This window comes from Xyrauchen texanus, chromosome 37 (assembly GCF_025860055.1).
Source record: "Xyrauchen texanus isolate HMW12.3.18 chromosome 37, RBS_HiC_50CHRs, whole genome shotgun sequence".
Lineage (NCBI taxonomy): Eukaryota > Metazoa > Chordata > Actinopteri > Cypriniformes > Catostomidae > Xyrauchen > Xyrauchen texanus.
The window spans coordinates 1,883,902-1,897,487 of NC_068312.1; the positions used below are offsets into that span (position 1 = coordinate 1,883,902).

General features: G+C 40.9%; 1 protein-coding gene across 1 annotated transcript in view; it reads left to right on the top strand.

The window, feature by feature from the left end:
• Nucleotides 1-13,586, top strand: part of LOC127630935 (plexin-D1-like) — a 150,480-nt gene that overhangs the window by 62,541 nt on the left and 74,353 nt on the right. The gene's annotated exons all lie outside the window — the stretch shown is intronic.

Here is a 13,586-nt window from a genome sequence, read left to right on the forward strand (position 1 = left end):
TTAAAGGTTTAAAGCTACTCCACGTAAGATTTTTGAGTTAAAAATGAATAAATTGGCATTATTGATTAAATACATGAACAATCAGTGTTCAAAACAATGTCCTTACCTTACCCCGATTCACTACAGTAAGCCTCTACAAATGATTTGTATTTTGAGCTGTCAGGTCGGATTTGGCGTGGAATCGCTGGCTTATGTTGTTCCTCCTTACGTCATTACGTCATATCTGTAAACACAGGAAAGGAGTACCGGCTGTCACATGTTCCGGCAGGACAAACTGTTCAGTTCATTCAGTCACATTTACACAGTTCAGGAGAGCATCACTGCGTTCTGGATGAATCTTTAGCTGTCCATTTGGTGAAGTTGTTTACCTGCTAAAATGCTTGGATACGGTCATGCTTTGATGAAACAAACATTAGGCTACCCGTGTGTTTACAGATCGCAATGTGTCTGTGTTGTGCTATGAAGTTATACTGCGCATGTTTACTAAATGTACAACTTCTTAAATGGACTTCTTGTCATTATATTGCACATTTAAGCACATTTTTTCATGTTTAATAAATTATATGTCATCCCCATCATTATTGCTTGTTTAATATTTTAGTTTACAATGCTATTACAATTTTACTTGCTTTCAACTGAGGATGTACCAGTGTTCATTTTTTCATTTTAGTTTGTCTTCTGACAAATATGTTCTTGTCAAAAATAGTAAGTATTTCGAAATATTCATTTATTTTCGTGAGTTTTACACTGACAAAAATGACATAGAATTGTAGTCAACGAAAATAATATCTTTTACTTGATGATGTGCAAAATAGACAAAAAAAGCGTCGAACTGTAACAGACCAAACATGTATCAAACATACAGTATAAATGTACATAAACTCCTAATGTCTAGACTGAAGTATTTACTTTTTAGCCTTCTGTATTCTGAATGCTTCATGCTTTAGAAACGTATTTATTTTCAAATTATATTGTATGTAGTGTGTTTCTAATGGAAACAGCGTACCGGTAGTTACAATGCAAGTTACGAAACACAAACTACACATATTCTGACTAACGTATAATTTATTTCAAGTTCTCTTGTTCATTCGCTTCACTGTGCAGATGTAAGTTGTTCCATAAATGTTGTTGATATATTAATGAATCTCATGAATAAATAGGATGTGTTTTAATGAGGAAAACCACGTTTCAAAGCGGTTCAGTTTGCCGATGTTAGCGCGTTCAACTCGTGCAGCTCAAGCGGAGAAATCCCTAACGCACTGGATTAATGTATTATTTGAATCCACATTTTAAAATCGAGACGAAAAAGGCACATCATGAAGATTATTTTGAGTTTATGTTGTGGGTGTGTGTTTGGGAAAGTTAAGAGCTGATTTGAAGTGTAGGTGTTGTATTTAACAGAAAAATAGACAGACATGATAGTGAACAGTGTGAGAAGAATCTGTGTCTGATAAGGGCTTTTTATCGAAAACTATTAACACTGTATCTCTGTGGCACTATAAAATTCCTCTGTTTTAAGCAACCCGCTTAAACCTGTCTCTGATTGTTTGGAATTAAACAAGCTGTGTTTGCTGCTGTACCTTTAAGACTTGAATATGAAAATGACCTATGATATGACTGATTATCCTCTGTGGAGTGTCATCATCAGGCATGTCAAGGTACTCAATACTGAATAGATGTTGATAAAGTAAAGGTGCATCCCAAACCGCACAATTCTGCACTATTCTGTGCCATTTTGTAGTGTAAGTAGTGCAAGTAGTATGTTTACACTAAAAATGCAACAAAAAGAAGTGTACTTTAAGTACCTGGATGATGCACTTTTTTAACTGTTAAAACAGTGTGGAATGCTGGACAGTTCATGCACTCAGCATTCGTGGCTTGCTGTAAGTAACGGAAGTTATTTGGCCACGTTACTGATCAGTAAAGGTCTGAATGCTTTAACATCAGCTATGTGATTCTGTACATTGTTTGAGATAAAATTTTGGTTTTCAGTGTGATACTGTGTGGTTACATTTAGTTATTTGGTTGCTAGGGTGTTTTCATGGACCTTAGGGAGTTCTATGTGGTTGCTAGGTGGTTTCTTGAGTCTTCTTGTGGTTGTTAGGGAATTCTGGGTGGTTGCTAAAGTGTTCTCATGGTTGTTAGGGAGTTCTGGGTGATTGCTAGGACATTGCTACATGTAAGTGGTTTTGTGAGTTAGTTTGTGGTTGCTAGGGTTTTCTGGGTGTTTGATAAGGTATTGCTTGAATGTTGTTAAGGTGTTCTGGGTGGTTGCTAGTGTTGTAAACTTTTTATCCTTCTAGAGAGTGGGAAACTCAGAAGGTAAGACCAGGAGACTCGGTTGTATCTTCAAGCAGGATTCTTTATTGAGAAATTCGTGCTGTCAGCAGCTGCAGAGACCAACATCTAACTAAGGGAACTTTACATTGTAATATATACATGCATTTAGAGGGCAGTGCTTAGAGATAGACACAAAGCACCCAGGTGATAACTTTAAAGCATGCAAATGATGTATACAGGCATAGGAAACCCACCCTAGACTCTAGATTGTTACCAGTCCTAATCCAGTCAGCATAACTATTCAGATACAGAGATGCTAATCCAATCAGCCTAACTATTTAGACAACTGGGGCTGGGGCTCCAATAGCCATTAAAAGACAGAGGATGAGATTGTCAGTAGTCTGACTAATTTAATTTACAATAGAGAGAACAGAACTGGAAGGAAATCTCTTGCTGGAATACTCTTTCTAACAGCTGATATATTTATCATTTATACCTTAAATGCTAAATGCAGTCTACTCTACTTTCCCAGTTTATATATATGATTGTGTTTAACATTTTATAAATTTGTAATACAACAATTCCCCCTTTGAGAGTTCTAATAACTCTCACAAAATAAAAATTTAGACACTTAAAAGTTAATTCTTGTAACTTGTGATCGTTACAGGCACATAGCACTTGCTCTGTGTTGTTTTTTTCTGTGATTGCATGCTGACACAGAACAAACATGCAATTAAGGTCTGTGAATTTCTTATGGGTAATAATCTTTTCTGGTTGGAACTGTTATTTTCTCGTGAGGTGCTTGAGTCATTTGTTGAGTGAAACACTTGATACTGTGGACGCATAAATAGTACACCAGTAGGAAAAAGAACAGCAGAATTGCTATTTCCTTTATCCACAGCCAGGGTTTACCTAGCAAGTTTCCAAACCATGAAGAATTATTTTCAGTCATCTGATGTAAATTTGCTGCAAGATCAAGAATGTCTTGTTGGATTTTATTCAAGTTCTCTGTTGGATCCATTAAACCGGTGCAGCACTCGGGGCCGATAATGGTGCAGGCTCCCCCTTGCGTTGCTAGAATGTAATCCAAGGCCACTCTGTTCTGTAAGATCATTATCTTGTGTGAAGCGAGAGTGTCCTTGATGTTACCAAGGGCCAAAGCCAGTATCATTGGCCAATTTCTGTACAGAATTTGATAAGCTTCTGACTTGATCAAGGGCCTGCATGACACCATAAGACGGGATTATTGCTCCAAGAGTTCTCGACCACCATGTTTGTGCACAAGTGAGTCCTGGTATGCAGCCATCTTCTTTGTTTGTGGAAGGTGGTGAATTTTGTAAATGTGTAGAGCTTGGGGTGGAGTGTGTATTTTCTCTGATAGCCGGTAAAACATAAACCAGGGTGCACCTGCCATTGAATCAACTGGGTAGAATATTGTAGACAGAAGTTCCACATAACCAAAAAATGCCAGTCGGTGGAGGAATCATACACCACTGATTTATTGCCAAGAGTTTTGGAAGAGATGGTGTCCTGTGGAGACACTCTTCTAAGTCTTTGTCCTCTTTTCCTGCTGATGGAGTAATGTCTACATGGGATTTTGTTCTCACTTCGACCACAAAGCTGCAAAGTTCACGAGGAATTTCACCCAAGGGAGTCGAGGCTGGAGCATAATTTTCCATACGCCAAGGAAAAGTCATTGGCAAAAGTAGATCTGTCATAATGGGAGGAGCTGAAGTTAGGTTGCAGGATGGTAATCCAGGAATGCAACATGGAGAGGATGGAGGAATTGTTACATTGTGACATGTATCCTTGTTGTATAATCCACTGGTATGATGATCAAAGAAGGTACACGTGTCACATTTGGAGATAGGGTGTGCCACCCATGGGATTCCTGCTCCTACTGAGGGTGCGTGTGGCATGCAAACGTCCTTTCCTGCAAACAAGGCACTTCTTGACATATTCATCAGCTCTAAGAATATGTTGTTTCTGGAGTCCACACTTTGTGCGATGTCCATGATGGTTAGAAATGTGACAATCTTGATCATGTTGATGGATGACTGAAGATTCCGTATGTGAGTCTCTGTGTTGTGTATTTTTTTTTTTTATTTTTTTTTTTTCGTTCTTCTTGTGATACTGGGCTTGGCAGTGGGTCTAGTTGTTTTCTGGAAGTTGTGGCCTCATACACAGGTGAGGAGGTCGATGCCCATGGGTCTCGGGACAGCCATCAAGTGGTATCTGCAAAGAGGGTAGAAAGAAAAACAAAAGACAGTAGAGCAGTATTTGTTCAAACACCAGGGTTGTGTCCTAAAACAAAAGACAGTAGAGCAGTATTTGTTCAAACACCGGGTTGTGTCCTTTTCTGAGTCTGCTAATGTTGTTCCTTCTTTCCCTATTTCATAATTCCTTTGACACCTAAAGAACAGTGAGGTAAGGATGGACAAGTGGATGGGGAAGGCCTATGAGGGAGTCTTCACCACAGGGTTTGTCCCCGATGCATATTGCATTCGGTTCTTCCCTGGGCTCCTCACTGGTCTGTGTCCTATCCTATCCCTGTAGGTGGGGAACGACTTTGCAGTGTGACACATGAGTCCAGGTTTTCTTTCCTGACACAATACTGCAGCTGCGGTAATCAACATCACTTGATGTGGTCCGTGCCACTTAGGCTCTAATGGCTTATTTCTGAATGTCTTTATCATGACCCATTGACCTGGGATGATTGTGTGTCCACCTTCTGGTGGAGTTTGCCAACACGACTCAACTCTCTCTTTGGCACTCTGTATTGCCTTTGTGAGGTTTTCACAGTAGCGATCAGGGCATCTGAGGCAATGTGTACATCAGCATTTCTAAGATCAATCACACCTGGCATTTGCATTGGGCGTCCAGTAATAATCTCATGAGGGCTCAGTCCTACTGATCTGTTAGGTGACGCTCTCATACTACACAGTACTGCTGGCAGCTTCTACCCATGGTACTCCTTCCTGATGCATTTTGCTTAGCCTGGTTTTAATTGTTCTGTTACATCGTTCAACCTGTCCTGATGCTTGTGGTCTGTATGGGCAGTGAAGATTCCACTTAATCTTCAACATTCTAGACACTTCCTTGACTACCTGTCCTGTGAAGTGTGTACCTTGATCTGAGTCAATGCAATCTGGTAATCCCCATCTGGGTATGAAATCAGTGACAAGACATTTAGCAGTATGTGCAGCTGTAGCACGCCCTGTTGCATAAGCTTCTACCCATCTAGAGAACTTATCTATTACTACCAAAACGTCAGTTTTTCCCTTACACGGAGGCAATGATATGTAGTCAACTTGCAGGTGACGAAATGGTCCTGGTGGAGCATGGGTATGTATTGCTGGTGTAGTAGCTGCTGGTACCTCATTATTTTTCTGACATGTAACACACCTCTTTGCTGTTTCAGTGGCTACATTTCTGAATTTTGGATTCCACCATTGATTAGAGAACCTGTGATTCATTGTTGCTGGACCACTGTGACCCAAATTGTGTATTTGTTGAGCCAAATATGGCAGCAGTGATTCGGGAGCAACATACTTTCCCCTTTGGTCCAGCAGCCAGATGAATCCACTGTGGCTCCTTTGTCTAACCATGTCCATGCTTCATACAGAGGAACGTCTTTGTACAGATCAATTATTGATTCAGGAGGCAGAATTGTCTTCTGTGCTATACTACCTGAACACACTTGTACAGTTGCATAGGAACAAGCTTGTTTAGCTGCTACATCAGCAAGAGCATTACCTTTAGCTTCCATTGTATTAGTGGTGAGATGTGCTTTCACTTTGATTACTGCCAATTTCTTTGGAAGTTTCATGGCAAACATTAGATCTTTCATAATCCAGCATGCTTAATGGGGGATCCAGCAGAAGTTAGAAACTGTCTGGTTTGCCAAATGATACCAAAATCATGAATGACCCCAAAAGCATACCTGGAATCTGTGTAGATATTTGCAACTGATCCTGAAGCTAGTGTGCATGCTCTTGTTAAGGCTACTAGTTCTGCAGCTTGTGCTGAAAAATTATCTGGAAGACGACCTGAAGCAACCACTTCAGTGGTGGATGTTACTGCATAACCTGCTCGTCTGTTACCTTCAATTACTTGAGCTGACCCATCAACAAACAACTCAAATTCTGAATTCTCTATGGGAGTTTCTTTTACTTCACTCGTAGATGTATATGTAAGCGTAACACAATCATGTGTCATTTCGCCTTCATCCTCTAACAAAACTTCAGTCATTGCAGACATCATACATGAAGATGGGTTCGTGACTGGTGCACGCTGTAGAACTATATTCGGGGCTGTGAGAGTTGCTAACCAATTTCCCCAACGAGAGGAAGTGACAGAAGTGACTTTTGCTTGATTCATTAGTGCGGACACTGCGTGAGGGCATCTTACGTTTACAGTCTGTCCTAACACCATTCCTGATGAAGCCTGAAGCGCTAGATGAACTGCCTGTACTGCTCTGAGGCATGGGCCCATACCTTGAGCGACTATGTCAAGTTTACCAGAATAGTAATGAATTGGGCGTAAACTGCCCCCATGATCTTGCATTAAACATGCAGTCATGAAGCTGAAATGTTCATGGACATAAAGAACAAAGGGTCTATCAGTTTGTGCAATTCCCAATGCTGGTGCTTGACATAGTGCTCTCTTCAAATCATTGAACGCTTTGAGGTGAAGTTCTTCCATACAAACAGTATCTGAATCTTTACCATAGCCTTTTAACAAGTCATAGAGAGGCTGAGCAATCGAGGCATATTCTTCAATCCACGGTCTACAGTAACCTGCTGTTCCTAAAAATGAGCGGAGTGTTTTAATGGTAGTAGGCGGAGGTATGGATTTGACTGAAGCCGCTCGATCCTGTGTGATGGATCTATTTCCTGCACCAATTGTTTGACCCAGAAATATGACTTGCTTTTTAGCAATTTGAGCTTGTGAAAACTGCATTTGTGTCCTTTTTTATGCAAATAGTCCAACAATGCTGCCAATTCAGTTTGATGTACCTCGTGATCTGTTGAGGCAATCAAAATATCATCAACATATTGGATCTGTTACGAATGGAGGCAGCGAAGCAGACGAGGAGATGCGGATCCAATCGCAGTTCAACTTTATTAAATAAACAAACAGGCAAAACACAAAACACAGGAACAAAGGAAAAACCCTCAATGGGGAAATAAAACATAAAACTAGAAAACACGGGCAGGGAACACATACCAGGCTAACGACAACATTCAACGAACGACAAGGGGTGAACAAAAAGCAGGGCTTAAATACACAGTGAGTGATGACTGAATGAGATACAGGTGAAAACAATGAACAAAATGGCAGTGAAGATGGCAGGTGGATTCTGGGAAGTGTAGTTCTAAACAATGACAAGTGAACACGAAGGCTAACCAAAAGACAAAAGTGAAAACTAAGGAATGCAAAGGTGGCAGACAAAGGGCAACAGTGAAACAAGACAAGGAATTCCTAACAGGATCATAGTGGACTGTTTTACCGGACATTCTGGTACACAAATCACGTCTGACAGCCTGATGGTATATAGTTGGGGAGTTTTGAAATCCCTGTGGCAAACGTGTCCACTGGTATTGTTCATAGTCAACTGTAAACGCTAACCATGGCTGGCTGTCAGAGTGCAACGGTACAGAAAAGAATCCATTAGACATATCAATTACTGAAAAAATATTACACTCCAATGGCAAGCCATTACAAATTGTAGAAGGATCTGCCACTAGAGGGGTGATTTTATCAATATGTTTAATGGCTACTCTGTAGTCTATTGTAAGTCTCCATGTTGCATTGGACTTCTTGATAGGCCATATGGGTGAATTACATGGACTGTTGGTTTTAACTAGCACTCCTTGCGTCAGCAACTTTTCTACAATAGGTTTGATCCCCTGTATAGCTTCCTTATTGATTGGATATTGTTTGGTGACCGGAGGTGGAGTTCCTGTCAATTTGACTGGTTCTACACCTGTCAACAAACCACAATCATCCTTGTCTTTAGCCCAAATTGGATGATTCTGTAAGAAAGCATACTCTGGAGGGATTGCATTATTGGTAGAAACTTGTGCTGAGCAAATTTTAATGCTAGCAGATTCTGAGGACATGTCTAAAGTTAGATGTACTTGTCTCAGGAGATCCAAGCCTAAAATTGCACCTGTATTTAATGGAGCACATAGCAGTTTTGTAGTCAGAGTTTTCGGGCCAAATTGTACCTCTATGGGCGGGGTTTCATACAAAACAGAATCTTCACCTATTACGCCAGTTAAAGAAAGTTTGGTTTTCTTGTACGGGATGTCTAAACTTTTAGCCAATTTTGTAGGAATTACTGTAATTTCTGCACCTGTATCAAGCAAAAAATCAATCTCTTTCTCTCGTATGCTACCTTTCACAAAAATTCTTTTGTCATTATGATGGATTACAGGGGAAAGATAGCTACTCACAGCCCCAACAATTAGTTTTTTTCCTGGTCTTGTTGTGCTCTTAGAAGAGCCTGAACGAGCTGTCCTAAAGTTTAAGTGGACACTTGCTGAACTGCTTCAGGGTTGTAAGCAGGCGGGGGAGGAGCAGAATTATGCATAGCATTTCTATTTGCATCTTGTAACTTCTTCCTACACTCTTTCTCCCAATGTCCTAATTTTCCACAGTAGTGGCATTTGCCTTCTTTTTTAGACCACCTGTTTTTTTGTTTTTCTGTGCTAAATGTAGCTGCTGCTGCTACTCTCACTTTGGCTTTAACATCAGCATCTCTTTCCCATGTAGCCAACCTGTCTAGGTTACTTCTAAGAGTTCTGTTAGACCAAGTGAGATCTAGGAATGGCAAGGCTCTTCTGTACTCAGCTAAAAGGCCATCTGACCAGATGCGGACTAGGGGTCCCTTGTCATCTAACACACTTTCAGAATTATCAACAATTCCACTGTAAGTTACAGCTGACTGACAAAACCTTTCAGTGTATTCACTCACATTTTCTTCTTTCTTTTGTACACAGCTAGTGATTCTTGACCAGTCTATTTTGGGTCCCATGATATTCTTTAGAATTTTCAAAACACCTTCTCTTATATCGCTTCTACTGGAATGCTGTAGTTCAGAAGTCACTGCAGATTCAAAACTGTTGAATTCAGATTCAGTCAAAATTTGTGACATTAACTGTGTGACTTCTGTTAACGACATGTCATATAGACGCATTTTGTTGATCAATGCTCTTCTAAATTCAGAAAACTGTGTGCGTACTGAGGGTAAGCTCTGGGATAGTCTCTCTATATCTTTAGGTCCAAGCGCTTTTGTGACTGTTTGTATTTGGACAACAGAAGAGTTGGTAGAAACACTTTCAGTTCCCTCAATTCCCTGAGATCATCTCCTAGCACCACACACATTGACTGAATTTACAGGCACAGCAGTTACGGATTGGAGAGCTACATCTGTTTCAAAGAAATTTTGTAAGTCAGGGAAAATGTTATCCGGCTGATTAACTTCTTCTACAACAGTTTTTTCTGCAGCTTTGTTGTGGTTCAATTTCTTGGTTAAAGAGGATACTCTAGCACGGAGCTCTTTGTTCTCTTTCTCTAGCTCTGAGTTATGCTTAGACTGTTGTGTAGCAAGTGCTAAACAAAATTCTCTGTGGCAGCAGATAATGCCTTTCACATTGTTCTTGCGAATACTTGCTCCTAGTACCTTTTACACTCATCTACTGACCAAGTCTTGTCTGGATGAATCTCATATTTCTTAGTTAGTTCTTGTCTAACATTCTCAGTGACAATTAGGTTCAGTTGTTCTCCTAATAGTGTTTTGAATTCACTATCTGACCACAAAGGAGTCGCAAGACCACCTTTTTCAGTTGTGGGGATTAGTCTAGCACTTTTCTTAAACATTTTGTGGATTTTCTTTGTTCTGTTATCACACAAACAAACACTAAAACATCTCTGATCAACAGAGGGTACACTTGTTAACACAGTTCAACTATTGTTAACCTTCTCTGACCCAAGCAAAGGATAACACAAATTACTAGCACATTATGCTAATCTTCTCTGTCTAAAAACAGAGGGTAACAAATATTCTTCTCTGCAGATACAGAGGATAAACAAAATATTAGCCTTTTATGCTAATCTTCCCTGCCTGAAAACAACACAGGGTAACCAATATTAACACGTAATGCTAATCTTCTCTAAAAAGACAATTTTAGAGGATAACTTAGTTAACCAAACCTACAGCTGTCTGTTAACCCTTCTCTGACGGCGCAGAGGATAACACATTTGTACTGGTCTTAAAGGTTCTTTTGGATAGAGTAGCACTCACCAAACTTTGGTTGTAAGAAAGATTCAGGCTGGAATGCAGTCAGATCTTTGTTGCTTGAAGTTTCAATCTGGATTCAGGTGAGTAGCTCTATCCGGGTCATGGCACCAAAACTGTTGTAAACTTTTTATCCTTCTAGAGAGTGGGAAACTCAGAAGGTAAGACCAGGAGACTCAGTTGTATCTTCAAGCAGGATTCTTTATTAAGAAATTCGTGCTGTCAGCAGCTGCAGAGACCAACATCTAACTAAGGGAACTTTACATTGTAATATATACATGCATTTAGAGGGCAGTGCTTAGAGATTGACACAAAGCACCCAGGTGATAACTTTAAAGCATGCAAATGATGTATACAGGCATAGGAAACCCACCCTAGACTCTAGATTGTTACCAGTCCTAATCCAGTCAGCATAACTATTCAGATACAGAGATGCTAATCCAATCAGCCTAACTATTTAGACAACTGGGGCTGGGGCTCCAATAGCCATTAAAAGACAGAGGATGAGATTGTCAGTAGTCTGACTAATTTAATTTACAATAGAGAGAACAGAACTGGAAGGAAATCTCATGCTGGAATACTCTTTCTAACAGCTGATATATTATCATTTATACCTTAAATGCTAAATGCAGTCTACTCTACTTTCCCAGTTTATATATATGATTGTGTTTAACATTTTATAAATTTGTAATACAACACTAGGATGATGTTGTTAGACTGCTAGGGTGTTCTGTTTGTTTGATAGTGTATTGCTTGTTAGTTGCTAAGGTGTTCTGAGTTTTGTTAGCATGTTGCTTTACAGTTGAGCGTGGTCTGGATGGTTGATTACAGGCTCAAGTTTTTATGAAATTGTGGTCTCTAGATATGGCTGGTGTTAAAACACACTTCTCCTCAGCAAGCCGTGTTGAGGTGTCATTCATGTTTGCAGCACAAATGGTGTGGCACGAGCTACACAATGAAGATGTTCAAATTACTAACCCTTATACAGTATGAGCAATTGTGATGCTAATAAACCCTGGTCTGGCTGGCTGGGAAGGATGTTTTGCACTGTGAAATTTCTCTTACGACTCAGTACACTTGACATTGCATTGATTAACGCATATAGGGAGTGCCTTCTTACACAACCTAATTTAAATCTCTCTACAGTAAGACCAATGTTCTAATATTGGCTTTGGTATTTTGAACCCTTTTTGGTATTTGAATGAGTCTCAAAATGCTTCTCTTGCGAATCGCCCTCGTTCTGAGGAATGATTCAGCCTCACGTGCCCTCCCACCCGCCTCTTCTGTGATATCCGAGGATTCACATTAGGAGGCACGGCTGGGCTGTGAGGTCAAGCAGGATGAATTTGGGGTTGCCCTCGTGCCGGCACACGCCCTGCGAGCCCCAGAATCACAACGAGATGCGTCTTTACCGATACGTTATGTGCGAGACTAGCTCCCCTCTGAAAGAGCATGTGGTCTCGTTCTGCAGGTTTGACACTGGGGATGATAATGACAATGTCGTATCTCTCGCTGCAGAGACAGATCTTATCGCCAATTGGTTTGCGTCAATAGATCTGAAGGATGTGTACTTTCATATCCAAATAGTACGACATCACAGGATGTTTTTGAGATTCCTGTTCGAGGGAACAGCATATCAATTCAAAGTCCTGCCCTTCAGACTGTCTCTGGCTACTTCCACATTCACAAAGTGCATCTATGCGTTTCTCTCCCTTCTGATACTGTGCTTCTTGAACTACCTCAATGATTGGCTGTTACTGGCACAATCAGAGGCTCTTTTATTCCAGCACATATATGACTTCAACATCTAAACAGCTTGGGTCTCAATGTGAACTGGATGAAGAGCACACTCTCCCCCAGCCAACAAATCTCGTTTTTGGGAGTCCGCCCCAAACTCTGCGAGCGGGCGTACGCACCTCACGAGTGAGCACGTTCAGGCCATTCTACAGTGTCTGTCTCAGTTCAAAATGGGTAGAACACTTCCACTGTAGCTGTTTCAAAAAGCACTGGGGTTTATGACAGTGGCATTCACATGAGACCTCTTCAATGCTGGCTCAAGCGCCATGTGCCACGACATGCTTGGCACCATGTGTGCATGCGTACATAAAATGTGATGTGTTCTCTTCATGAGACCTCTTCAATGCTGGCTCTAGCGCCATGTGCCACGACATGCTTGGCACCATGGGTGCATGCGTACATAAAATGTGATGTGTTCACTGATTGGAGTCTCATACATGACAAAGACCCAATAAGCTGCCCCATATTTCTTCAAAAACGATTAGATGCAGGACTCACTCCGTCAACGTTCAAAGTGTATGTGGTGAATATATCTGCATGTCACCCACATTTAATCATAAAGTTCCTTAAAGGAGCAAGACGATTAAACCCACCTTGGCTGGCTACAGTCCCGACTTGGGACTTATCTTTAGTCCTAAAAGCTCTCGAATGGCCCCCCCTTCTGCTACTACTGCTAGCTCTTGCCTCAGTAAAATGGGTTGGTGACCTACATGCACTATCAATTTGTTTGGCCCTGGTCTTTCAAAAGTCACTGTGAAACCCAGAAAAGGTTATGTAAAGTACCTAAGGTCCTAACCAAGCCCTTCAAAGTGCAGGTGGTTCTCCTTCAGGCCTTCTTCCCTCCTCCGTTTAACTCAGATGAGAAACTATCATTTTGCCCTGTGCGGGCGCTACACGCATACATTGAGTGTACCCGCCAGTTCAGACTGTCTGATCAGCTCTTTTTATGCTATGGAGGATGCACAAAAGGAATGTCTGTCACCAAGCAAAGGCTTTCTCACTGGATTATGAGTTGCACTGGGTTTGTGAAGGAGTTAATTCATACTATATGACTTTAGTTCATACATTCATACTGAGTGCTCCCCTCCTGGCCCAACACGAGGGTCACTCACTGTGGCATTACTCATGTCGGTTGCCATCCCACAAGACTGCGGTGACATGTTTCCTTTCTTGGAGGTTATGTCACGTAATGTGGCGTGATGGG